General features: G+C 45.1%; 1 protein-coding gene across 2 annotated transcripts in view; it reads right to left on the bottom strand.

Moving 5' to 3' along the window:
• The window catches only part of GLI3 (GLI family zinc finger 3), a 249,753-nt gene that overhangs the window by 200,504 nt on the left and 22,694 nt on the right, over positions 1-26,555 (bottom strand). The window lies entirely within an intron of this gene.

Below are 26,555 nucleotides of genomic sequence, written 5' to 3'. Positions count from 1 at the left end.
ATATTTCTTCCAAAGGACAAAAAGGGCAATGCAAAGCAGATTCCTGATGGTATTTGCCTAAAAATAAATAAATAAATAAATAAATAAATAAATAAATAAATAAATAAAGGATGGTTTCATGTATTCTGCAGGATAAAAGCTTTGCAAATATGCACAAGGCATTTATAGTTAGAATTCCAACTCTTCAAAAATTTCAGATGGCCATTTTATCAAATTTAAAATCAATTAAGGACTGCCATCACCTCTTAGTACCTGGGCAACTAGTTTGTCTTTTCTGACTTATTCCACCGAAACCAGGTCACCTCCCCCACCCCCAATAATATGAATTTCACTGAACAACTCTTATCTGTGAGAAAAATGGGGAACTGACCCTCCAATTCCGATTTCCTGACTTGTTTACTGGGAACTCTGGTTCAAAACTGGATCAAGAGAGCCTTGCACTGCGTGTCAAACTTCTTTCGACTGAATTTGCCTCTCCGCGGCCTCCACTGACGTGGCCTGCTTCATCCCCAATGCCTGTTTATTCATTCCCTCCCCTTGAAACGTTCAAAGCTCCGTGTTGTTAACCAGCTGGTAGACCCAAGAGAATCCTCATAAATCAGCCCCTTGCCAGCCGACCTGGGATTTCATGGTGGCGCTTCGCTGACACACAGAGCAATAAGTGAAGCGCATTTCGGTTCACAAGAAAAGCCTTCACATGTTCGCAGACCGCCTCTTTCATCTGTCGGTTCAGTTCGTGTTTGATGAACTGTGTTCATCAACTGCCCCCCGGGGCTGCACAGAGGGTGACGGGGCCGCTGTGAAGCCTGGCTGCCAGGGTTCAAGGCCGGCGCCTCTCTGCACTCAACGCCGGTCCCTCCATTGCAAGGCGGGCACAGGCAGTGGGCTCGCCGTGAGGATGCACATGAGAAGCGCGCTATAGACGTTCATTCTCAGAACTGACTCACTCTCACCCTGTGCTGCATATGGTATGTCTGCAGGGTACGGGATGTCTCTGCTGCCTGATTTATACACATTCAGCCCGTTACCTGAGAGGTGTACCCGTTTTGAGCCCATTACGTTCCAAGAGAGACCTTGAGGCTAGCTGATCAAAAACACACCACGTGTGTGATATTTCATCCACCCCCGGGTCTGTAACCCACAGCAATAAACGTTTTTAGAGGCCATTGAGCAGTGATGCTGGTGTGAACAAAATGAGCTGGACTAATTCCCCCAAAATTCTCGCCTGCCACACCTCCGTCCAGTGTGTGTGAGCAGAGGAAACAAACATTACTGCTTTGGGCCTCAGTTTGAAAAACGGATGGTGACAGCAGCTTCCCTTATGAAACTGTTGTGTGCAGGAAACACATTTAGTTATACAGACTTCTATGGAAAAGCAAAAACTGTGGGAGTAAGTTTGTTCCAATTCGCCTCCGAAGATGAATAATAACAGAACAGAATCAATAGCTATTGAATGTCAGACTATGCAAAACCCTTCACAGCTCTGATTTCCTTAAGTCCTCATCACAATATTATTATTCCCGTTGTGCCAATGAGAAAACCAAAGATCAGAGAGGGTAAGAAACTTCCCCAAGGTCACACAGCAGAGTCAGAAACAAAGCCTGGGTCTAGGGACTCCCCAGCCCACATACTCAACCGTGGACAGTACAGGCCCCCGTCGTTTGTGTGTAGGTCTGAACTTGTCCACTGAGCTCCGGATCACACACAGAATCATGGAGGAGAACGGCCACATGGGCATGCCAGCAAGATCATCCAAATCAGGTATGGTGACCAACGGGTGTCAGATGTTCCAACCAGCCAGTGGTGAAATCCCATCTCAATTGGATTTAACATGCATTCAAACCTCATTACTTGTACCCCACATCTGCTGGGGCGGACTGAAAGATAGCCTCAGAGACTCATCAAGATGCCAGAGGGAGCTGGGTTCCCAGCAGAGGTACATAGAACGCCCCCTCCACAGTTTGGTGCAGTGCTTTGCCCCTAGGTTCTGACCAATCCTGTTTAGGCCCATAGACTACTCTCTGTCTCTCCCTCCCTCCCTCCCTCTCCAGGTGCTTGGCCCAGCTTGGCCCCAAAACCTCCTCATTCAGTCAGAAGAAACAGAACAAGACATGAATTCATGCAAACAGATGCCCAAAGTTAGCTGTACAAATAACAGCCTCCCAGCCCCAGTCTGAACTCAGCTGGGACAGCCTCCCTCCTCACCCTTCAAGTGTCTGAGACAACCTGCTTCTTTAGCCCTAGGCTACTGAGAAAAATAAAAGGTCCAAAACTTAATTCGGCGAGGATTTCCTCCAAGGCACCACTTCCCGAATCTTCAACTAGTTTGTGCTGTTCTCCTCTGGACTTGAACAGAAGGCGGCTTATTGATCGCTGGGTCTGCTTGCCCGGAGGGGCTGAGAACGCAGGCAGGCAGGGAGCCAGAGCCCAGGAAGAGCGCAGGGGCTCTGCCCTCCCCTGGGCACTTGTAAAAACCCTTCCCCGAATTTCAAGGTGACAGCCAAGCTATTCGGCAGAAAGGGCACCCAAGACTAAAGTAAGGGACCCAAGTCATAAGTGAATGTTGCACGGGACCAAGAAGGGGGCATCTGCAGCCATTCCTAACTCACCCCACTTACTGAGCCCCGCTGCATGACACAGGGCACTGTCCCTCCGAGAGCTGAGACGCAGGCCCCTGTTACAGATCTGTACTCTAAAGGGGGTGAGTGGAGGTGGGAGGTCAGCAAGGGCCTTGGGGGACCCTCAGCCTGAATGATGGGAAATATCCCGAGATGCCAGCACTGGGAGGAGAGAGAAGTGGGGAAATGGTAGCATACGAGATCGGCACATTCAAGTAACGAAAACGTAAAGGCTACTATCGTGACTTCAGAAAGGAAGATTTCATCACGATGGATCTTTTGGAAGCAGGGGCACTGAAAGTGAAAAGACTAATAAAGGGGCAAAATGAGGTCAGTTCCATTACCATCACCAGTTTGCAGGGGAGGAGACCCAAGTGCAAAAAGGCAAAGAGCATGAGGAGTAAGGAGCAGCGGGGGAATGTGAGCTCCTTCTGATGCCAGGACCCACGTCTTTGACCCATGAGATCCAGTTCCACTCTTCCGTGGCTTTAAAATGTAGAAATTTAAACAAAGGAGAAAAGAATATGCAATGGGAAGAAGACAGTCTCTTCCACAAATGGTGTTGAGAAAACTGGACAGCAACATGCAGAAGAATGAAACTGGACCACTTTCTTATGCCATACACAAAAATAAACTCAAAACGGATTAAAAACCTAAATGTGAGACCTAAAATCATAAAAATCCTAGAAGAGAGAGCACAGGCAGTAATGTCCCTGACATCCACAGTAGGAACATTTTTCTAGATATGTCTCCTGAGGCAAGGGAAATAAAAGCAAACATGAACTATTGGGACATCATCAACATAAAAAGCTTCTGCACAGTGAAGGAAACCATCAACAAAACTAAAAGGTAACCTAGGGAATGGGAGAAGATATTTGCAAATGACAGAGCTGATAAAGCGTTAGTATCCAAAATACATAAAGAACTTATACAAATCAACACCTAAAAAACAAATAATCCAATTTAAAAATGGGCAGAAGACATGAGCAGACATTTCTCCAAAGAAGACATCCAGATGGCCAACAGATATATGAAAAGATGCTCAACATCAGCCATTATCAGGGAAATGCAAATCGAAACTACGAGATATCACCTCACACCCATCAGAATGGCTAAAATTAACAACACAGGAAACAAAAAGTGTTGGCGAGGATGCAGAGAAAGGGGAACCTTCTTCTTACACCGTTGGTGGGAATGCAAACTGGTGCAGCCACTCTGGAAAACAGGATGGAGATTCCTCAAAAAGTTAAACATCGAACTACCCTCTAATCCAGCAATCCCACTACTGGGTATTTATCCAAAGAACACAAAGACACTAAGTCAAAGCAACATTATTTACAATAGCCAAATTATGGAAGTAACTCAAGTGTCCACAAACAGATGAATGGATAAAGAAGATGTGATACACACACACACTGGAATATTATTTAGCCACAAAAAAGAATGGAATTTTGCCATTTGCAATGACGTGGATGGAGCTAGAGTGTATTATGCTAAGTGAAATAAGTCAGTCGGAGAAAGACAAATACCATATGATTTCATTCATAAGTGGAGTTTAAGAAACAAAACAGATGAATGAAGGGAAAAAAAAAAAAGGCAATCCAAGAAACAGACTCTTAACTATGGAGAACAAATTGATGGTTACCTGAGGGGAGGTGGGGGGTTGGGTGAAATAGGTGATGGGGATTAAGGAGGGCATTTGTCTATTATACACCTGATATAATCTAACACTGAATGTCAACTATCCTGAAATAAAAGGTAGCAATTTAAAATGTCAGATTTGATGGAAAGGTGATCATTAATAAGCAATTTTTATCAAAGAGACATAGGGACTGGAGACAAACTGCAAAGTGAATCAAATTTAAAACCACAGATGGATCAACAGAGAGAAGGGGCATTTTTAATCACACAAAACTGATGCAAAAAACTAATGTGTTCCTCAGTAGAAATTCTCCATGCCTCTTTGACCTCAGCCTGCCAAGCAGGTCAATGCTAGAGCACCATATCCTGGTAGGATGCCTAATTCATTACACTTTCCCCCAAGATTTTTTGGTAAAATACACAACATAAAATTTACTATCCTAACCACTTTTAAGTTCAGTGGTTTTAAGGACATTCATACTGTTGAATAAGCATCACCACCATCCAGCTTCAGAACTGTTTACATCTGCCTAATGCATAACCTCTGATGAGGCTCTGCTAGATGCAATTATCACTCACAATTCCATAAACATTCCTAAAACCCTGCCTGCCATGTGAGAGACTGGGCTGGATGTCATTGCACCCAGACAGATACAACACAGCTCTATGCCTATATGGAGCTCCAAGGCTGCTCACAGAACCGGACGAACACATTATCAAATCAGCGCTAAAACAGATTTCAGCTGCTGCGCAATTGAGAAATCAAGTGGACAGAGCAGATGCCCGGCCTCTGGGCCCAAGGACAATGAGGGCCCAGCTGTGGCCCAGCTGAGAGGCTGCTGGCCCAAGACAGCACGCAAACATCACAGTGGACCAGAAGCCACCTATGCAACTGCTCTCCTCTGGAACAGAAAGTTCCGGAAAACAGAAAAGTTTTGCAGTTCCACATGCAAAAATGTGCATCACCCAAAGCCCTGACCGTTTTACAAGTTAACTCGATGTTTCACACGTGCAGCTTCTGCGGGGTCCCCAGTTTACAGTAGGTAGCTGGCTGGTCAGATCAACGAGACTAAACTGCAGGCCACCAAGAAGCAGGTGCTTTAACTGCACAATCCCATGCAGAAGCCACCGTACTGACCACACTGGAACATTCGCCTTTGAAAAGATAGCCTGCTCTTACCCCCGGAGCTAAAACAGAATAAAACGAAAAGAACTTGCCTTTGATCTCCAAGGAACTCATCATCCCCTCTCAAGAGGAAAAGAGAGCTCTTTTTCCAGTAGCCCCTGGGAGGGCTCCACCAGACTGAACCAGGCACCTGGGCTCTATTAGTCAACGAAGGAGACATGGATCCCCCTCCCTGGGAGCTCAGTGACACAGCAGACTGGCAGCATTTGTTAGAGGGTATCCAGAGCCATAGAAAACTAAAAGGATGAGTGATAGAAGTGCAATTGGGCCACGGAGGCCAAGTGGAAGGCAGGCGGGCGGCAACAGGTGATCCCCATGGATCTCACTGAAAAACTGACAATGGAGCACGGACCTAGAGGAGACAGGGAGTTAGCAGAACTGATGCGGAAAAAGGAAGAGCTGGACATGAGGCTCCAACACCCCAGTGTGCCTGGAGCAGAGACAGGGAGGGCGAGGGGACGGGGCACAGCATGCAGGGCCTTGGAAGCCTCTGTGAGGACTTTGGCTCCCAGTGACGATGACCATTAGTGAATTCTGAGTAGAAGAGCAACACAATCCTATCGACCTCTGTAAAGGCTCACTCTGGCTCCGTGCTGACAAGAGACCACGGGGAAGCAAAGATGGAGGTAGGACGCAGGGCTGTTGGTGCCATCCAGGAAGGAGCTGAGGGTGGTGAGCAGGGAGCAGGAGGGTTAGGGAAGTAGAGCCAACAGAATTTCCTAACAAGCTGGACTTGGGGCATGTGTTTGTAAGAGAAAGAGAAAGGATACGATTCCAACATTTTGGGCCTGAAACACTGGAAGATGGTCTTGCCATCAGCTGGGGATGGGAAAGGTGGGCGTGTGCAAGTTGAGGGGGGAGGGTGCTGTAAATCAACTCACCGTTCGATCTCATGTTTAAGATGTCTATCAGATATTGGAAGAGAAACGTCTCATAGGCAGGTGAATATATTTGTGCAGAGTTTTGGAGAAAGAGGTCTGGGCTGGAAAACCAAATCTGGGAGTTATGAGCAAGTCAAGAAATCAGTATATTTGAATTCATAAGCCTGGCTGCTATCACTAGAGGAATAAACAGAAAGAGAGAAGAGGACCCAGGACTGAACTCCCGGCCACCCCAAATTAAAAGGCTGGAGAAAAGAGAAGCCAGCAGAGGGTATGGACAGGCAGTGGACAGAAAGCAGGAAGAGATGTCAAGTAAAGAAAGTACACCAAGGGGACACCTGGGCGGCTCAGTCAGTTAAGCATCCGACTCTTGATTTCGGCTCAGGTCATGATCTCAGGAGTCGTGGAGTCGAGCCCCGCATCCCCTGCGCAAGGAGTCTGCTTGAGATTCTCTCTCTCCCTCTGCCCTTCCCCCTGCTCGAGTTCTCTCTCTCTAAAATAAATAAATAAAATGAGAAGAAAGAAAGAAAAGAAAAGAAAAAAGAGAAGAAAGAAAAAGAAAGACTGAGGAGGGGGTCAAAGAGCTGTGTCCAGGGGCTGCCAACAAGCCAAGTATGATAAGGACTGAACACTGACCACTGGAGTCGGCAACCTGGGGTCACCAGTGGCCTCGCTGAGCAGTGTCCGTGCAGTGAGGGATGAGAGGAAAGACCAGAGCGGGTGCAAAAGGAAACGGCTTAAGAGACTACGGAGACCGTGAACACAAACACTCGTGAAGATGTGCTGCTCAGAGGGGCCCCTGGTGCGCATGAACAAGGTCAGGAGTGTTGCTTGCTTCTTTTACGAGGATGGATGTTTATATACAAATAGGAGCGATCCAGCAGAAAAGCAAAATAGATGACCTAGAAGGGAGGGGGGTGATGGTGATGGGATGGGACCAGGGAACGCTTACAGAATCTGGTTTTAGGGCCATCTGTGCCAACAGCGGGACAGCAGAGGGTGTGAGCACTGATCCTGGGAGGTGAGAAGATGTGGTTGTAAGAGCTGGTGGAATTCCCCTCTGTGAGCTTCAGTTTGCTCAGGCCACCAGCTGAGCAATATGAAGCAGAAAGTTACTGGAGAGATGGGTAGAAAACAGAAAACCACCTTCCAGGCAAAATGGGAAAGCAGAAGAACTGGGGACATACACTGGCAAACTCTTCCTGTAGAGCATTTTTTGCAGACCACTCTGTTACAACTCTGCAATACGAGGTCTACAGCAGCATAGGCAACACGAAACAAATGGGCGTGGCTGTGTTCCAATAAAGCTTTATTTATCCAAACAGGCAGTGGGCTGCATTTGGCCCTGCATTTGACCAAACTGCAGACTACTGTTCCAAGAATATTGTTAGAGTATCATAACTTCTCAACACAGTTCATAATGGGCAACATGATTCAAATTCCAAGTCAATGTAAAACTTCTATAGGCTATATCTAGTTCATGTAGCTCTCTTAGGTGAACTATATAAATATTCCCCACCTGTAATTTCAAACTGCAACAAAAACTTCCACTGAGCCCATACACATCCCTCTGAAATTATTATACCCATTTTCTAGATAGGTAATAGCCTAGGCTGGAATCTATTGTTAAAATACTTTAAAAAAAGGAAAAGGTGGGACACAGTTAAGTGTCTGCCTTCAGTGTAGGTAGTGATCTCAGGGTCCTGGGATTGAGCCCCACGTTGGGCTCCCTCCTCAGGGGGAGTCTGCTTCTCCCTCTCCCTCGGACCCTTCCCCCTGCTCATGCTCTCTCTCTAATAAATAGGTAAAATCTTTAAAAAAAAAAAAACAAAACAGTGGTTTTAAGAAAAAGGGGAGGAGGTCATCTATATCCAAATACACAAAATCAAGCACTGACTAGCTCAAAAACTCAGCTACATACCAAGAGCTTCCCAGGAACTGGTGTTCTATCTATTGACTGGGCCAGGAAAATAGGAATCTCATCTTCAGATTACAGGACTCCAGAGTTGTCCTTTTAGATGAAGCAGCATATTTTTCAGGTTTAGGCCCATCTCTAAGTTTTTCTGTGAAAAGTCTTTCTCTCCTAGACTCCTGGGGCACCATACTTTACAGTGTGACTCCAAGATTCCAGGTCAGCCTTAGATTCCAAGGCTGAGAACAGTGCTGTCCAACAGAGCTTTCTGTGATGATAGAATTGTTCATGAATCTCTGTCCAAGATGGTAGCCAGTGGCCGCATGTAGCTCCTGAGCCTTCACATATGGCTGGTGTGACTGACCAATGGAATATTTAATTTTATTCCATTCTCATTTATTTAAATTTAAATAACCAAACAAGCCTGGTGGCCACCATGTTGGACAGCACAGTTTTAGAGAAAACAAATGAATAGGACGCTGTAGCCAAGCATTACTTTTCCATTCTTCTTTTTCTGCCTAAACTTTCCCCCCAAAAGTCCCCCGAATCTTGCCTTCTTAAAAAATATTGGGCGCCTGGGTGGCTCAGTGGTTAAGCGTCTGCCTTCGGCTCAGGTCGTGGTCCCAGGGTCCTGGGATCAAGCCCCGCATCGGGCTCCCTGCTCGGTGGGGAGCCTGCTTCTCCCTCTGCCACCGCCCTCCCAGCTTGTGTTCCCGCTCTCGCTGTCTCTCTGTCAAATAAATAAATAAAATCTTTTAAAAAAATTACTCCCTGTAAAGGTACATTCTTTACCAAAAGAGCCAAACCTTGTCCCTAAACAGTTCTCAGGAAGAGTTCACATTTCACTTCCTACCAGTCAACATCAACTTTCTGACTTTCGGTGGAAGATAAGGCCTCACATAGAATGAAAACCATATTCTCTCCATATACAAGTATTAATTTTTTTAAAGGAAGGCAAATGCTTTTATTTATTCATTTGAGAGAAATAGAGAGAGAGAGAGAGGGAGCACGCAGGAGCGGAGAGAGGGGCAGAGGGAGAGGAAGAAGCAGATTCCCCACTGAGCGGGGAGCCCGACATGGGACTCGATCCCAGGACCCCCGGGATCATGACCTGAGCCGATGACCTTACCTTACAGGTAAGTCCATTTAGTTTACCTTACAGGTAAGTCCATTTAGTTTTCCTTCCCAGTAACTAACAGACCTGTGACAGTCTGGGCTTCTCCCAATATAACTCCAAAATAGACAAACAAGAACACATAGGATGCACCCTATCATATCTAGATTTATCTTATGTATTTGCTCAAGTCAAAATCCAGCACTCGCCTCAGGTTCCCTCTTGTCTCTGACCTCCCACATCCAAGTCCCTCTGCACGTCCCCATCACAGGCTGAGTGCAGCAGAGCAAAACCAGCTGCAGCAGGCTCCTGGACTGCCTAACATAGGAATTCTACCCTTGCCCCCACATATTAACCAGGTGATCTTCCCAGAACAAAGTGGGTCAGGAGCACAGGATTATAAATCTAACCTCCCAGATGCAGGTCCCTGGCTCGGCGACTTACCAGTCATTTAACCCGTGTTCACCTTCCTCATCTGCAAAATGCGGAGACCAACAGCACCTCCTTGTTAGGGCTCTACCGACAGCAAACACAACAGAACCAGCATGTTCTAGGCATCTCTGCTGTGCCCTTTCTAGAAGAGTTTCCTCCTGCTTCCAAACCTCGAATAACTCCTGTCCCAAACTCCCTGCCTTGGCTTCCTCTCATTCTGCTCCTCCCTGCTCCTACCGTTCTGCTTCTGTGCTAGAACACGCCACGCCTGCGTTCCCTATGGGGTCTCGCCATGCCCTCAGTCCAAAGGCTCTTCCCCTCTACTCCCATGGCCACGCCTTCCGGCACCCTCGCCCTCAGTCTCTCACCATCTCAGTCCTTCTGGGACCATCAGAGCACCCGTTCCACCTGCTGCTATCATGTCTTTGTGTATCGACCATGTCCCGGCTAAAAGGCAGGCCTGCCCCCCAGTACAGGGACCCTGTCTGTTTCCCTCAATGCTCCAGCTCCAGGACCCAGAACGGTGGCCTGTGAACACTGTGGCTGATGGACTGCTTCCAGGAATGAATGAATGAATGAATGAGTGAATGAATGAATGGAAAAACAAATACAGTCACGTGATACACATTATGGTGACCAACAAAACGCACAGCCCAGATCTCCCTTCACCAAACAAGCCAGCGGATGCTGGCCAGCAACCTTCAGCTCAGCCCATGCAGGGATCACCTGAGTCCCAGAGCTCTGCCTTGCTCCAGGTCACCCTCATTTCTGGAGTAACCCTCACCTGATAACTCCTCTATGTGGGAACATGAAGGTCTGGCCATCTCAGCCCAACTTGGGACAACTCTCACAGTCTATTCCAGTTGCAGAACTCCCCGTGGGGCCAACCAAAGCTGGTGCTGGGCCTGCACTGCATCTAGACATCTCCCTGCAGCCACTTCTGCTCCTCCACCTGTTCACACATCTCAAGGACACTCTCTAGTAAACATCTGAACACCACACTTCATCTCAGAGGCTGCCTCACATAAATGCAACCTGCGGCACGTGCTCTGCCGTTAAGGTGGACACTGGCCCCCATCCCCCTTGGCACGCAGGTACATGGGCTGGGGAGATCTGCCTACCTGGCATTTCTGTCTGTGCAACTGAGCCCTCTTGTCCTGCCTGGACCAATGGCTTTTTCCTTCAATGCCTGGGGGCTCAAAGCCCACCTTGCCACAGTGGTGCTGACCCTGGAGACCACATTTCCCTGGGGTCAACAGAATCCACACCTGTTCAAATATATAAGCAGTATTCTTTTTTTTTTTTTTTTCCCAGACTTCTGGAAAGTAAATCTAAAAGACTGCTTCAAACTCCCTGGCTGTTTTCTTATTCCCCATTCCTCATGCATGCTCTCCTGCATCCTTTTCCAGCATCCATTCGGAGAGGATTCAAAGCATGCTCAGAAGCCTTTAAAGTGGTAGTCAGAACCCTACACCCAAAGCCGCATTTTCCTAATAATTACGGCAGGATGCTCAGACATATTTTGTGTGCAGGTCTCAGATGCTACAGATGAGCTTTAGCTTCTATCCTGCAGCACTAAGCAAGCACAAATATCCAAACGCCTCGCCTATGCTGTTCTAGAGCCACCCTGAGTGCTTGCAGCTCCCCTGCGCAATCCTATGCAGCATGTGCATGGTCGGCTTGGCCAGCCGGCGGTCCTCTCTGGCCAAGGATGGGGACCATTTGCATCAAGGATGAAGAATTGCGATTAAAAAACAAAAACTAAAAACCAGGCGGCGGTACACAGGACCTGCTTTCTCAGGCTGACCACCTCTACAAACACGACCTTCCAGAGCACAGAGGCTTGGCTTGTCCCTGCAGTCAACTTGGCTCCCTCCCTACACTATGTCAGTAACAGCTGGCAGGTGCCAAGAGTGGCGATGGGGCTGAGTCAGAGCAGGGACTGAGAATTCAGCCTCGCTGTCACCCTGCGTTAAGCAAATGATCACACACCCCCCCAAGCATATCGTCAGCAATCACAGGTATGAAATTCTGCCTGAAAGTGCATCTGGGCGCTCCAGAACCCGCATTCTGACAAAAACATGGCTTCGTGCTACAGAAGCTGAGTATCTGAAACAAACAACAGTTAATTAGCTCTTCTCACCAACTTTCCCTGACAATTCCCTTCTGATGAAATAAATCATCATTCTCTCTTCTGTCTCCTCACAGTACTTTTAAAAACTCTCAGCCAGAATCTTGGTTGCATAGTATTATTTAAGTTTTAGATATACTACTCTGCTCAACCAAGGTTTGAATTCCTCGAAATCTGTCCTTCTCATCTTGGCCAGCATCCCTCATGGCCAGCACGGTGCCTGGCACAAGGCAGGTACTCAAGAAAGATTTACAGAAAAGACAATGCCGCTCTTGATTTTACTGGAAAAAGGCACTTTAAAGGCCCTCTGCCATTCCCAAAGCAACACCATGTGCAGAAAGAAGACACACAAGACAGAAAGCTGGGAAACCACACGGCCACCCACCCACTCAGGGGCACCACCTCTGGCTCATCGGTATGACTGTGCCAGGGGACAGGAACCAAAGTCTTTCGTCATGTTTTGCCATTAGAACACCCACAACATCTATAACAAATAAATCGTGGCCTATGAGCCTCAACAACACCATGTTTAAAAACCTGAATTTTCAGTTAGTTCAAACAGACTTAACTTTTGCTTTGATACTGTGTCAGCTTTCAAAGCCTATCACATCTCATTTTTTGACATCTGCATTTGGGAATTAAATAAAAGAAGAGCTAAAGAGAGCTTTTAAATGTTTTTGTGCTCTCTAAAATAAGAATGACTAGTATTAATGATTATCACTATAAATAGTATTAGCAATTATGAGGAAAGCTATCTACCTCCTATCTGAGTAAACCCACATATGTTTCATTTTTTAAAGTGCTAAAGCTTGAGGGCACCTCAGTGGCTCAGTCAGCTAAGCATCTGCCTTTGGCTCAGGTCACGATGCCAGGGTCCTAGAATCGAGCCCCGCATCGGGCTCCCTGCTCAGCGGGGAGTCTTTTTCCCCCTCTCCCTCTGCCCACCCCTGCTCCCTCTCATGCTCACTCACTCTCTGTCTCTCAATAAATAAAATCTTTAAAAAAACAACAGAGCAATCATCAACCGAGAGAATATGCAATCTATAGAAATCCTCACACAAGAGAGGTGGTGCAAAAAGTCAATCTGTGTAAGAACAAGGTAGAAAGAGAAATGAAACCAGGAACGTGAACAATCTGATCAACAGTTAAGATTTCTGAGCTCCTGGACTAAGCACTAATCATGCTCTTCCAAAAGTAAAGGGTTTTTTTTTTTTTTTTAAAGGTAATCAAAAAAAGCTGCGGTCAGCCAAAAACAAAATAAAACCATCAGTGGAGAAAATAAAACATGGGAGTTTGGATACCCTAACATATACCTTCAAGCATGTAAAATATTACTCTGAACACCCACTTTGTACTCCAATGGCACTGAAGAATAAAGAAAAGGAAAGAATTTCAAAAAACAGCAAGACCTGATGACAGAGAATTGAGAATATTCTTAACAAAATCTTACAGAATCCAGGAGTAAATTAGCAAGAATAACAGGAGTCTGCCTTCCTCCCTGCCAATTAGCAGCAACAGAATGAACCATTTCCTTTCTTGGATTCTAAGAAGCAATGGCCTGAATTGACCTACTCTTGCAATGTTTCCCAGAGCTATATAATACCATATCATATCTTGATAGATTTGGGTGTATCCTACAATGAACACTCATGCCCAAGTGATAAGTGTGTGCACCCACATGCAATTTCATGTCTTGCAAATCTATAGGGACAATGAAAAATATATTTACACTTGCACATACTATTACCAATAGTCATCATATATGGGTAACAAAATGGTGGCATGAACACCGTTTTACTGCTATAAAATCCAATACACAAATTCACTTGCCAAGTTTTTAGAAGCTGAAATAAAGCAAGTAGGAATAAGTGAAAATAACGACAATGTCAAAAGAATTATGACTTGGCAAACTGAAAACCATTAGAATTTATCAGTACATTCCAAAGCAGGTTGTTTGCAGGGCAAGGGGCACAATGAAATGAAACCACCACTGGCAAAATCTACCTAAGATTGAAAGGACAAAAAATACAAGCACAATCTGACAGAGGAGGATATGAATATGGATAAGGAAGAGTCATTTGTTTCTTTTAATGAAGCAGTCTAAACAATTACGTTGTAAAAGCTTGAATTAAGAGGTGGAAAATATGAAGGATCCAGTAACAATGAAAAAATTGAAAAGCATTTGTAAGGATTTCCAATAAAGGCTTCAAACTTAGACTCTGGTAGTCTTATGTGTGAGTTTATTCAAGCTTCCACAGAACAGATGATTTCATGTTATGAAAAATTTTCTAGATGAAAATATTTGGAAAAAAGTTTCAATTCATTTAAAAAACTGATGCAATTCAAATGTCAAAATCTAATAGTATGGGAATAAAAAAAATTAAGGGGCACCTGGGTGGCTTCGTTGGTTAAGTATCTGTCTTTGGCTCGGGTCATGATCCCAGGGTCCTGGGATGGAGTCCCACATCAGGCTCCCTGCTCAGCGGGGAGTCCAGCTTCTCCCTCTGCCCCCGGCCCCTGCTCATGCATGGGCACATTTTCTCCCTCTCTCTCTCACAAAAATAAATATATAAAATCTCTCTAAAAAAAAAAAGAAACACTACTTATGGACAAACAGTAAAACTGTTAAGATTTAAACACAGTATTAGCAAATGAAATCACATCAAGAAGCCTAGAATCAAATAGAATCAAATAGATTTTTATACCAGAAAACATGATTAAAAATATTAGGAGACATACTGAAAACTACAACACTAATGAAAGAAATTGAAGACACAAATGGAAAGATATTCCATATTCATGGATTGGAAGAATTAATAGTGTTAAAGTGTCCATGCTACCCAAAGCAATACACAGATTCAGTGCAATCCCTAGCAAAATTCCAACGGCATTTTCCACAGAAATAGAACAAACAACCCCAAAATTTGTATGGAACCATAAAAGTTCTCAAATAGCCAAAGACTCTTGAGAAAGAAGACAAAGCTGGGGGCATCATGTTCCCTGATTTCAAACCATATTACACAGCTGTAGTAATTAAAATAGTATGGTATTGGCATAAAAAACAGACACATAGATCAACGGAACAGAAGAGAGAGCTGAGAAATAAATCCACACATATGTGGTCAATTAATCCACAACAAAGGAACCAAGAATACACAATGGGGAACGGACGGTCTCTTCAATAAAACGGTGTTGGGGACACTGGACCACTATCTTACACCATACACAAAAATTAACTCAAAATGGATTAAAGACTTGAACATAAGACCTGAAACTATAAACTCCTAGAAGAAAACACAGGCAAAAAATAGGCTCCTTGACATCAAGTCTTGGTGATATTTTTTTGGATCTGACACCAAAAGCAAAAGCAACAAAAGCAACAAAAGCAAAAATAATCAAGTGGAACTATGTCAAACTAAAAAGCTTCTGCACAGCAAAGGAAACCATCAACAAAATGAAAAAGGCAAACTATTGAATGGGAGAAAATATTTGCATTCCATATATCTGATAAGGGGCTAATATCCAAAATATAGAAAGAATTCCTACAACTCAGCAAACAGACAATCTAATTTTAAAATGTGCAGAGGACCTGAACAGACTTTTTTCCAAAGAAGACATCCAGATGGCCAACAGACACATGAAAAAATGCTCAACATCACTCATCATCAGGCAAATGCAAATCAAAACCACAATGAGGTATATCACCTCACACCTGTTAGAACAGCTAGTATCAAAAAGACAAGATATAGCAAGTGTTGGCCAGGATATGGAAAAAAGGGAACCCTTGTACAGCACTGCTGGTGGTAATGTGCATTGGTATAGCCACTACATAAAACAGCACAGAGTTCATCAAAATATTAAAAATAGAATTACGATATGATCCAGCAATTCCACTTCTGGGTATTTATCTAGAGAAAACAAAACACTAAAAAAGTATCTGCACATCCATGTTCATTGCACTATTTTTCACAATAGCCAATATATGGAAACAACTTGTGTTGCTTGATGGGCAAGTGAAAAAGTACAGTGTGGATGCGTGTATGTGTGTGTGTGTGTGTGTGTGTGTATTACAAATATATACATACATATATGTACACGCACATATATATATAATGGAATATTATTTAGCCATAAAAAAGAATGACATTTTTCCATCTGTGACAACATGAATGGACCTTGTGGGCATTATGCTAAGTGAAATAAGTCAGACAAAATCAAGTACCATATGATCTCTCTTACATGTGGATTCTAAAAATAAATAAATACATATATAAACAAAGCTCATAGACAGACCCGGGTTGCCAGAGGTGGTGGAAGGCGGTGCGTGGGTGAACGGTTGTGTTTGTTTTACTCTAAATAAACTGCATTTTTAAAATTAGGATTGTAAGAAAACATATAAAGATCTTCAATAGGTCAAGGGAGAAAAATCATACATCGCAAAAATGAAAGATGGTGAAAATGGTATTTGGTATAATTCAACACTCGATTTAAAAAAAAGTACCAAAACCAAACTAGAAAGATATTTCCGTAGCATATTAAAATAATAATAATAATAATATTAAAGTAACAGCCAAGATAGTTATCATCACTCTTAATCACTACTATCCCGGAAGTTGAAGGCAGTTCAATGTGATATAAAATAGAAATCAAGTATACAGCAATTGGAAAGGAAAGAAAATGTTATTATTGGCACATAGTATTATAGTGTAGCCTAGAAAGCCGAGAAGATGGAACAGAAAAATTATTAAAACAAATAGGACACTTAATATAGCCATAAAATAGAAAATAAATATCCAGAAATCAACAGCTTTTCTATTTACCAGCAATTACCAGCTAATAGAAACATATTTTTTGAACATGTATTAACAGCCAGAAATGGTGTGAAGCTCTGAACATACTAGCTCATTTAATTTTCACAACAACCCTAAGAAGTAGATACCATTATTATCCACACTTATGGGTGAGAAAGCCAAGACACAGCAGGATTACATATCTTGCCGTAAGAACACTGGGAGCAAGGACAGAGCTGGTATGAGAAGCAGGCCATCTGAATGCAAAGCCTTCCTGTCCCCGTCCCGGTCCCCGCCGCCTCCCAGCTCCAGAGCACACTCCTAACTCAAGCAACAATGCTAAGAATAAACACAGCAAGAAATACAGGCAATGCAGATATAGGAGCTAAAAATTTAAAAACTTCCTGACAATCACAAACAAGAAAGACCCTATTTGAACAGAAACATACCATATTTCACAACAGGTAAATTGCACCTTATAAAAATGTCAATTAGCCCCAAAATAATAAATGGATTTAATGTCATTCCAATCACAATCTACTACAGACTTAATATTACTTTTGTTGATGCTCGATTTCCTTGGGCAGAGGGTGGGGGAAGACAGAGTTTAATAACATGATTCTAAAGTTCCTCTAGAAGAAAAAGAAGTGAATATCCAGCCAAGAAATTTTAATAACTGGGATTAAACTGTCCTTTCAGATGCTAGTCACGGTCTCCTCCAGGCTTGGATCCATGCAGTTCATCGTTCCTACAAGCAACTTCCTAATAAGAGTTCTGTGTACACCTCTGGTGGCCCCTTAGTTTTCAGAAAGATAAGTGTAAAAGAATGCACAATAATAATGCTCTAATAACAGAGAGGTAAAGATGCAAAAGAAAATAGGCTAAACTTTAAAACAGCTCTTGTGTTAAAGTGATGAAACTATGTTTTGACATCTAATCTTTGGTCTTTAAACATTATAGTTAGAATCTTTCAATTAAAAGTAAAAAAAAAAAAAAGGAAGGAAAAGGGGGATTGACAAATTTAAAAAAAATAATTTAAAAATTATCTTAGGGGCGCCTGGATGGCTCAGTCAGTCAAGCGTCTGCCTTCAGCTCAGGTCATGATCCCAGGGTCCTGGGATTGATCCCCCCCCATCAGGCTGCCCACTCATCGGGGAGCCTGCTTCTCCCTCTCACTCTGCACTTCCATTCTTTCTCTCTCACAAATAAATAAAATCTTTAAAAAAAATTATCTTAGAAAAAGTAAACTTTTTTCAAAGACTGCATACATTCAGAATGTTTAATCCGAAAAGGCAAAGCTGAGGACTAATCCAACAACTGTATTAAATAGGAAAGGATGGATGCCAAATCACACCCTTTGCTCCACCACCTCCTAAGATGAGCACACCCACCCCAGGTGCCTTCTCCACCAGACTCCCCAGCAATCCATACACCCCCCTAGCTAGCGCCTTTTGCAGTCCCCCTCTACCACTTAGCACGATTCTCTGGCGTCATGTTCTCTGGGTGTGTGTACGCTGGACTGGAAGACCCAGGAGCAGACCTGCTGCCCCCTTCCCCACATCCCAGGCCTGGAGGACCACCATCCGGGAACATGAGCCAGACCCAGAAATACTTGTTGATTCAGAGACTGCAAGTCCGCTTCATGGCTCTCAGCAAGTTTAAGGTTTCAAAAGACAGGGAAACGGCCACATCAAAAAGGTGATGATTTTCTGACTCAGCTCCAGCTTTTTTAAATATTATGTTTCTAAATAAAGTAAATGGATACTCCAAAGGAATAACTAAAGGAAGGTCACAGAGCAGAGCAACTACTCGGAGACTTGATAAATCAAATAAACAATGAGGCCAGGGCAGGAAAGCAGAGAGCATGCTACAGACCCTCTTGCCTTTTTTGTTTTTCTATTAAGGAGCTGTTCTTATAAACAATGAGCCCATTCAAAAGGGGGATTTTAAAAATCCCTGGAGGAAGCTCTATCTCCTGGACCCAAAGCGTGGCTCACCCTTTTCTCCTGCCCACTAGCACCAGCCTCTGTGAGCGCCATCCTGCCTTCATTTGGATGGAAACACCTTTGATCAGCAGCTTCAAGGAAAAAAAAAAAAAAAAAATCCTGATTCCAATTACTCAGGAACTCTTCTTGCAGCAAAAGGTGAGCACAAAGTAAAGACCTCCCCGCAGAATGAATCTGCTTTTGCTGGGCCTTTTTTCCTGTGCACACAAGCAATAGAGGTTTTTGTTCTGTTTTTGCAACTTGCATGTAGATCTGAACATCCACATCCACCAAAGGGCAGGATTCTGAACACCAGAAACGTGCTTGGGTGGCTGGGTACTCTCACCCCTTTTAATTTGTTATTTGTAAACACACTGATTACAGATTTATTACTAGTTATTTTCACCTGTTTGGTCTCCACGGATTCCTAGAGCTGAACCACACAGGCAGTCAGCATACACACCAACCCACAGGGTTCTGGTTTCTTTTTAAAAAACGTTTAATTATGAAATATTTCAAATGTACAGAGAAGTACTAAGAATGATATGGTCGAGTTTTCCATGTTAACTACAGCCCAGATTTAAACCGTGTTACCTTGCTTCAGAGAGTTTTAAGGAATTAGGACTTATTCCCTCCCTTCCTCCCTCCCTCTCCCCCCTCCCAGAAATACAAAAACAGCAAATAACTTGAGTCGGTGTTTAGGTTTCCTGTGGATATTTTTTGCTTTTTGGGCCCATGACAACAATACTGATTTTTATGTTTTAAAAAATGCATAAAGCACAGTCCCTCGCCCTCTTCCCAGCCCGTAGCAATGCTATAGAGCAAATCTTCTTTAAGAAGAGCCTTCCATCTCACACGCACTGTAAATGTTCTAATATTGATCAACCTTATTGCAGGCACATTCCTGCCTGTACACTTATCAAAATGAGGAGAACAAACACAGGAAAGAATAAAGGGAAATGACTCATAAATATTCACGATTAGAAAGGATAGGCCCAAACTTGATGGTTTCCACACATTCTCAACCAGCCACATTCCTTCAGAGAGAGGACATTTCTTCCTCTAACTGGGGTACATACTGTTGTCCTGTGGGGTTCAGGCCTGCCCTGGTCTCTTCTTGCTCTGCTTCTGTGATCTCATGTCTTCCCAATTACCTTCGGCATTTCCAACCCAGGCCTCGTCTCTAAAGTTCCAAATACTTGGATGCCGTGAAACTTCACCCATCAAATTGAGGCCATGATAGTCTCCAAACCTGCTCCACGCCTGTCTCACAGTGAAAGGCACCACCACCATCTACCCAAGGATCCCACCCGAGAGTCCTGGATACGAGTACACGAGAGTGAATGCAGTAGGCTCCACAGGTTTTCCTACCTCTGTGCCCCCCTCCACCCACCTCCTATCATAAACACTAGAGCTGCAGTGACGTAACCCAAATACAGTCCTATCGTCCGTGCTTGAACACCTTCTGGCCTGCTCTTCCGGACAGCACCCAAACCGGGCCTCCTGGACCTCCACAACCAAGACCCTGTTTATTTGCCCCGTCTCAACAGTATACACCACCTCTCACTCCATCCCCTAGTTCCACTGGGGTTATTTGAGTTGCTTAAATACACAAGGATCCCTTTCACCTACTGCTCCTTTGTCTGGACCATAGTTCCCCCTGTACCCCACCTCCTCAAATATTCTTACTTTGCTTTCTTCCAATTTTGTTATTTTATATGTTTTAGCTTGAATAAAACACTTCTTCCAGAAAGCCTTCCCGGATGCCCAGCTCCAGTCCCAATAGTGTCGCTGTTTTGTGCTCTGTCACGGCAATCGTGACAAAGCAATGTCTGGAACATATGATGTTTATGGAAAGTATTTACTTTAGGAATTAATGGATGGATGGATGGAGGGATGGATGGATGGATGGATTCGTAGGCATTCAATAAATCTGGCTTGTTGTCTTCCCTCTGCAGGGTACATGGGCCAACTGAACAGACACAGTATGTCATGTTCTATGTACCTTGGCTCTAGATAGACTGCTATAATTAAATTATTTCCATTTTGATCATTTTTCAAACATGATTTTGTTGCCAGCTTGTCCAGGTTGAGTGTCTCCAGTAAGCTAAACAAAATTAAATGCAAAAATTAATAGTCAGAAAAGCAAAAACAGCCCCTCATCCTCACTAATATCAAGTGGTACATACATAAATGAGGCAGGTCCCCAAGAAACTTCAGGAAACAATTCTGGCCCCATTCATTTAGCTATGATTAAAGACATAAGGGTCCTAAAAAGAAAGGGAAATACTTTTCAAAGGCACCTACAACTAAATGTAGATGGAGGTATCCCCCACTTTTCAAGAGTTCACGCCCCACTACTTTGCTTTTACAAAAGAATGACATTACTACCTGTTTTCATAAGCCTGGGGAGGGTTTTTGCTTTTCTGAAAAAAGTCAAAGAGCAAAAATAGCATTCAGTGTTCATTTTGCAGCGAGCCACAGAGGCGGCGCCCACCCCAAGCAACGAGGGCAGCAACATCAACCCCTTTCCCCAGGACCTGCTGACTCAGCATCTCAGCACCTACCCGCCGTGGCTCTGAGCCAGGTCTGTGAGCATGTGTTTTATCTCTATCTTGTGTATATGTTAACAAGACGTGTCCTCAGGTGTCAGAAAAGCCTGACAGGTTGTTTTTGGGTCCGGGAACACTAAAAAATGTTTCTCTCTAAATGACCACTTCTTCGCTTTACACCATTTCGACTTATGAAATGTTTCACAGGAACGTTCTGCTTTCAGAGAGCGGGGAAATCTCTCAGCAAGAAGTGGTAAAGAAACAGAGTTGTGGGGCAGCTCTTCCAATTTGAACTAACAATTCTCAACAGCGTTAAACTAGAGCTTCAGACAATGTGGAGGGAAGGGCAGATAGATGAGAGGCTAAATGTATCATCTTCCCACCAACCACTCTCCCTTAACATTCTAATACATTAGATGGACCTCCCAAGAAAGACCTTGCAAAAATCTATGTTTACATGGAACAACAACCATTAAAGCGTATTACAAGAAACACTGGCCAGTACTCACGTTAAAAAGTATTAAAGGTTTCATTTATGTCCATTTTAAAGAGGTCACCACCTTTGTCACTCTCAAGTTAACACCTGAGTTTCCTCTTAGCTCTGACTTATGAACCTGAGGACGACAGTGTTGTTTCTGACATGAAGACTCCAATTCTCCTCTGAAAGCTCTGTTGGTAAACTTGATGAGAGATATTCTAGGTGATTTCATTTCTTATTTGAGATGCTAGAGAATTTGGACCTTTCTGATCAAGGGGGAATAAAAGGAATAAAATCAGGGGGAAAGAAAGAGAAAAAAAGAAGAAAAAGAAAAAAAATCTATTTTAATAATGGCTCGCATCGGGGTGCCTGGGTGGCTCAGTCAGTTAAACGTCTGCCTTCGGCTCAGGTCATGATCCCAGGGTCCTGGGATCGAGCCCCACATTGGGCTCCCTGCTTGGCGGGGAGCCTGCTTCTCCCTCTCCCTCTGCCTGCTCCCCGTTTGTGCTCTCTCACTCTCTCAAATAAATAAAAAATCTTTAAAATAAAATAATGTCTGGCATCATATTTATTCACAGAACAAAATGTGAAAGAAGCCAAATCACAACGTTTTCCAAAAGAAGGGAGCTGAACATGGACTTGACAGCTATGCAGGGACTTCCTCCTCCTCGTGCTATCACTCCTGACAGCGTAGTTATCCCTGCCATGCAAATATGGACACTGAAGCTTCCCAAGTACCTTGCGGGTCCCTGCTATGAAGGGCAGAAGCACAACTCCCATTCGAGGCTGTCCAGCTGCAGAATCACCTTTACTCAGTACAGTTCTCCGCCATATGTGTCGCTCTTAACGTCACAGCGCAGCTGACCTCTCCTAGGGTCCCTAGAAAGATCCCGTCTTCACAGCCTTTCCATGGCTATGCAATGTCTGTGCAGCTAAATGACTAATGAAGCAACAAGTGCTCCATTCTGAAGCTTTGTCTGATGCACTAACCCCAATCAATAGGCTGTATCCCTCAAATACCAAAGGAAGAGGAAGCAAAGGAAGGAAGTTTCCTCAGTTAAGGTGAAGCCCCAACACAAGGGTCCCGCTCTAGACAATGCAGGGATCTTACACTGGAAGCCCTCTTCTTCTGTCAGTCCTCCAGTGGAGACAACTAAAGTTAAAACTAGCTTCTCACTAGAGACCAGAGGTGTTCGGCCACTGGACAGCCTTGAAGCCGTATGTTCAAACACGCCCCCCCCCCCAAGTTAGTCTTCATTATGTAACTTCAAGCAAAAGCAAATGTCACACTACTGGAGCAGGGAGCCCCACTGAAGAGCCCCAAGGAAGGATGTGGGCCTGCCTTTGTCCACCTTTATACTTGCAAGGAGATACTCCTCAGGTTTCGCCATCCCAGCCATGGACTGAAGCACCTGCCCTCCTACTCTGGACAAAAATGACTTCCTGACTAGGCGTCACACAACCTGGGAGACCCCCAGAGGTGCACTCCATGTCAGCCGAAGGCTCTCACTCCATATGACCTTCATGAAACCTCTGGTGGTATTTCTAAGGAAACTGATCCAAGACAGTAAAGACAGACTAAAAGTAGGAGCAGAGTAGAGCGATTTTCGTAAATACAGGTGTAGCTGTCCAAAATACATGGCACAATCATCTACCCTGCAAATTAACAGAACCCCTGATAACCTGAAGATAGTCTATAGAACAGCATCCTGTAAATGAAGCGAAAATTCTCCTACAGCCCTCCAGGTGCGGTTAAGGTCATTTTTAGACCTACTCATTCATTCCACAGGTATTTATTGAGCCCCCACACACCGTGCCCGCCCCTGTTCCAAGCACAAGGACAGCATGAAGATGACAAAGGAGAGGCTCTGGGTGCTCAGATCCTGGTGCAGAGACAGTAAACATGTAAACACATAAAAAGTAAAACAACTTCATAGACTAAAGAATTCTTTTGAAGAAAAAAATAAAGGGAAATGTGATAGGAAGGGCTGGACGAGGGAGGGGTCAAGAGCTGCAAAGAGAACCCCCAAGAGCTAATGCTCCGCCATGGGGAGGAAGCAGGCAGGCCCAGGTGGAGACATGATCCCCGGGTGTGGGTCTTCCCAGTTCCCCTCCCTGTCAGAGGAGCTGCCCTGAGACCCATGCTGCAGAGCCAACACTGGGGGTACTGAACTCAGGGTACGTGGGAGGATTGTACGGCTGGCCTCACAGGCTAGGGCAAGTTTTATTTGTTCTCCAAAGAGTTCCTACCTCGTCTCTTGGTGGTTTGGCAAGACCTGGAATTAAGGCCTTCTAGGCAAATGGCCCTGGACTCTTTAAAGGTATCAAGCCCACAGTACTTCCCTCAAGGGATTGGTTTTAATATCTAAATTCTTAAGAATCAGTATATCCCTCTGAGGTCTAACTTCGATACCTCCTTGAGACATGCCCCCATACACACACGCACCCACATGGGTGTGCACACGTGTGCGGCACATACATAGACTTTCCTGCAGAGAAACCGTTCGACTTTTGGTTTAAAAACAATCGGATAAAACAACATCCATGATCCTGAAAAGGCATAGCTTGAAATTGTCAAACTTCTTTCAGAAAGTGTCTTTATCCAGACAGGAAAAAAGACTGGGGACAATCTCGCTGCCAACCAGAATGACAAAGCATTCTTACCCTTAAATTTACTACGATGATAGATAACAAATGGCATCTATCAAGCAGTTGGTCAATAACCAAAAACAAAACAATACACTGCAAATATGAAGAACAGAGTTAGAAACGCGCCAGTTAGGCATGCAAGGGGCGGCAGTACTTTGAAAACGCACAGTTTGATCCAAATGTTAGATGTGGTTTTCGCTGCTCACCACAAAGTTGGGTTACTAACATTTCTAAAATGTCTGAAAATGATTTTCAGGCCACTAGCCTGCTTTGGGAGCAGACGAAGTTTCCGTCGCTGGTACGCACACATTCGTACGCAGGTAAATAACGGGGCAACAGGCAAGATATCTAGTTCTACCACGTCTGCAGGAAGCACAGCCCTCACAATTCCCGGGCACGGGCATGCGGTGCTCCCCCCTCCATTCGCGTCTCACCACGCGGGCCACGGGGCCAGCAGGGCACGCAAGCCCTCCCCGTCCCCGCGTGCGCTCTTCCTCTCACGTCTCCATCAGTTTTGCTTTGCACAACTTAAAGTGAGTTTTTAACGAGGGACGGATGTCACGCAAAAGCAGAAGAAAGGTAAGTCACAGACGCGCATGCGTACGCGGGCACGCGTGCGCGCACGCGCGTGGGCGTCCCCTCATTGTACGTGAGCCTCGTAAATCAACATGGCGAGCTCTCTGAGGGCAGGAGTCGCGTCAGGCTGAGGTGAAGAGGAAGACATTTAATAAGGATAAATATTGAGGCCTATACTTAGGGCCCAAAAAAATCCATACTCCAGGCATTTTCATCGAGTGGCAGAAACAGGGCTTAGCGGACGCGAAAGGCAACTCAGGGTGCGCTTTCACACCGTGATATACGGCCGTGCCCGAACCCGCCCCGAATAACCGGGGCGGGTCCGCTCTGCCGCGTTCTGTACTTGCGCACAGACAGTGAACATTCGAAGCCGACCCTGAGAGGAAAGGAGGGAAGAGGTCTGGGGGCCTTAGTCTGTAAGTAGTCGCGGGTATCCGTAGAAGAAGTAGCGCTCCCCTGTGCGGATCCAGAAGGATCCAGAGAAGGAAGCACATCGGGGCTTGGCAGTGCCGCTGAGGGCCACAGGGCGGCACCCGGCAGGCAGGGCTGGTTAGATCTTTGCCCCTCACGAGGAAGGCTGTTCGAATACGGGGCCCGGCCTGAAAGCGGGGTGGGCACGCTGGCGAAGGGCGCTGTCCCTCCGCACAGGGGCCCCGGCGGCACCCTTCAGGGCTCTTACCAAGGGGCCTGTGCGTCAGAGAAGGGGCGCACTCCCGGAGCTCCGGGACGTCCCACCTCCAGGAGGTGATGGTTCTATGAAGACTCCTTCCCCTTGGCAGGTGGGGGACGAAGGGGGGCGGTCTGTGTACTGGCGCCCTTAACCATGAAGAAAACATCCCTCTGGTAAAACTCAGAAAGGGAGGGATGAGCATGTCTTTCCGCTGCCCTCCAGCCGACCAGCCTCATGTTTGAAGCATCTTGTAAGTGGGGCTCACCTTGGCCCTGAGTCCTCCGCTTACCTGGGGGAGGGACGCAGACGTGTGGGCGGGGTGCCAGGGGCGCACAGGCCGTTCCCAGTCAGGGAGGCGGGTACCACGTGTGGGCACAGTCCACGCAGTGCCTATCCATGCCAACGCCAGGGTCCACGCAGTGCCTATCCATGCCAACGCCAGGCCCCGCTCTGTTGAGCGTCCTCCTGCTCCCTCCGGGAGGGCCACCAACTTGGAATGGAGGGCACAGAAGGGATGGGAAAACCCCCTCTACCTCTCTCTACACCAACCGGGTCCCAAGAAGCTTTGTTCCCCCCAAGATTGGAAAGTCAGCATTCCACTAACCCGACCCTTTCACCTGAAAAATTGGTTTCTGAAAATTGCTGGCCGATTAAAAATTGTCAGTTGCACTTTTTCTTTTTTTAAAGAACTTTTCTCCCTTTAAAGGGGGGGCGGTGGTGTACATATAAAGGGTGATGCTCACAGACCAACAAATTCTGTAAATTTACAGTAAGGCTGGCAAGAACGTCTTTCTTGGTCTAAAAGGATGCTTCTCATACTGGACATGCTAGTCTGGCCATGCAGGTTCCAAGTTTTATTCTTACTCCCTTGTGACTTCCTGGGCACTGTGGGACCATCAGGAGATAGAAGAATCTCCTTCAGCCAAGACTTTCCAGGAAA

The sequence above is a fragment of the Eumetopias jubatus genome, unplaced genomic scaffold (assembly GCF_037043125.1).
Source record: "Eumetopias jubatus isolate StellerSeaLion01/CBP00866 unplaced genomic scaffold, mEumJub1_p1.0 scaffold_14, whole genome shotgun sequence".
Classification (NCBI taxonomy): Eukaryota; Metazoa; Chordata; class Mammalia; order Carnivora; family Otariidae; genus Eumetopias; species Eumetopias jubatus.
This window is presented reverse-complemented; position numbering and strand designations above follow the sequence as displayed.